This window comes from Choloepus didactylus (assembly GCF_015220235.1).
Source record: "Choloepus didactylus isolate mChoDid1 chromosome 11 unlocalized genomic scaffold, mChoDid1.pri SUPER_11_unloc3, whole genome shotgun sequence".
Taxonomy (NCBI): Eukaryota; Metazoa; Chordata; class Mammalia; order Pilosa; family Megalonychidae; genus Choloepus; species Choloepus didactylus.
Window position 1 is genome coordinate 505,352 of NW_023637580.1, and position 2,382 is coordinate 507,733.

Consider the following 2,382-nt stretch of genomic DNA (forward strand, 5'->3'; position numbering starts at 1 on the left):
CCTTTTTGCACTGCTTTTTCAGTGCTGATAACTTATGAGTTAGGGGGCCTAAACATGTGCCCTGAGTCTCTCTTCCTCAAAGCCAGTTAGAGTCAATGTAAAAAGGCACCCAATATTTTCATTTAGATGCATCAGCCATCAGATACCAGATTTACACAGAAAATGTGCACAGTCCACCAACCCACAGATGTGGGACAATTAGGCATCAGGGATGGGCACTAACTTCATGCAGTCTCCTAGACATCACCTTTGATCAATAAGATCTCAGGAACCCACAAATGAATTCACGCAGGCCACCAGTCCACATCCATGAGTTGTACAAACTGATGTGCAGATCCAGGCATAGGGGAAAGATATGAACTATTGAATTTAAAATGTCTTCCTTGGCTCTCCCACCATTTTTAGCATTTAAAGTGGGTTTATGCTGTAGTTGTTTTTCTTTTTGTTTATGTTTTTCTTCTGATTCAGTTCCCATTGAATAGCTCTCTTGTCTTCAACATCTCCTGAAGTTTTGAGAAAGTTGATTTTGCGCATTTCTTTGTTCCTTACAAGGGAACATTCACCAGCATTTGATGATATTCTACATTAAAGTTAATTTTATGATGAAGTTAAAAGAGTAACATAAGTTTAGTGAAGGATTTAGTACAAACATTTTCATATTCACTCAAGTAATTTTAATAAAATGTGAGTTAAAATGGAATATTTTAAAGTATGAAAATGTTCTTTTCTATTTTTTATATTTTACCTTTTATTTGGATAGTGTGATTACAAGACAAAATGTTCCCTTTTGTCATGTCCATGAGTACAATTCCATGACATAAATTGCATTCGCTATATGGTGCTACCTTCAAAACAAATGACTACCCAATTTTTCATCATCCTAATCCAAAATTGTATACTTATAAGCAATAACTCTCCATTTCACACAAAAACTGCCTATGGTAACCTCAATGAATTTATTTTTCCATTCACAGTGTCACTCTTGTTTGAAATAATGGAAAACAGAAATTATACCTCAGATTTCATTCTGCTAGGACTCTTCAAACACACAGGATCTCACCTCTTTCTCTTTGGGTTGATGCTGACAGTTGTGTTCATTTCCCTGTTGGTCAGTGCCCTCATGATCCTCCTGATTCACCAGGACCACCGCCTTCACACACCCATGTACTTTCTACTGAGCCAACTCTCCCTCATGGACATGATGCTGGTTTCCACCATTGTGCCCAAAATGGCTGCTGACTACTTGACTGGAAATAAGTTCATCTCCCCTGCTGGCTGTGGCTTCCAGATCTTTCTCTTGCTCACACTAGGTGGTGGAGAGTGCTTCCTTCTGGCAGCTATGTCCTATGACTGCTATGTTGCTGTATGGCACCCTCTGCTATATTCTGTCCTCATGAGCTGGCAAGTGTGCCTGAGAATGATCTTGAGGTCTTGGTTTCTGGGAGTAGCTGATGGGCTCATGCAGGCGGCTGCTACTCTAAACTATCCATTTTGCAAATCACGTGAGATTGATCATTTTTTCTATGAGGCCCCCATGCTGGTGCGCTTGGCTTGAGCTGACACATCTGTCTTTGAGTATGCCATGTACATCTGCTGTGTGTTAATGCTTCTGGTCCCGTTTTCTCTCATCCTGACCTCCTATAGTCTCATCCTAGCTGCTGTTCTCCACATGTGATCCACAGAAGCCCGCAAGAAGGCTTTTGCTACCTGCTCATCACATTTGGCTGTAGTGGGACTCTTTTATGGAGCTGCCATTTTTATATACATAAAACCCAAATCCTACAGGTCAGCTACCTATGACAAGTTTGTGTCAGCTTTTTATACTATCTTCACTCCTGCACTGAACCCCCTCATCTACAGTCTGAGGAACAATGATGTGATGGAAACCTTGAGAAGGTGTATGCATCAATTTGTTATCTTTAATCATAACTAAGACTACTTTGATTTCCCACAAGTTTAAAGGTTAACCACAAACAATATTGTGTGAATTTCTAGAGTGAAGTTATAAGCATCTACATATTTAAGCTAATATTTATAGCTCAAATTTATTTTCTTTTTTACACTGAAATATGGAGCCATCTCCATCCTTCTGTTTCATTTGCTAAGATGCCATTCTCCCAAATAGTATATTGTTAATTGTCTTTGAATCACAAATTCATAGACATATATTTCTATACAATACTTCAAAGTAAATATATGTTGAAAGAATCAGTTGATAAGGTTTCAAGCAATTTTGACAATGAATTGCTGATCATTTTGTTTAACAGTGAGGTATAATTTGTACACAGTAAAATACCAAGATTTGAAGCATACCTTTAATCAGTTTGAGAAGTACAAATACTTATTTCCCCACTTTCAAGAGTCACAATTTCTGTCACTGCA

At 38.3% G+C, this 2,382-nt stretch overlaps 1 pseudogene; it reads left to right on the top strand.

Annotated features, from left to right (window-relative positions):
- Nucleotides 1-982: 982 nt before the first annotated feature.
- LOC119524626 lies at nt 983-1,933 on the top strand (annotated as a pseudogene).
- The last annotated feature ends 449 nt before the right edge of the window (nt 1,934-2,382 follow it).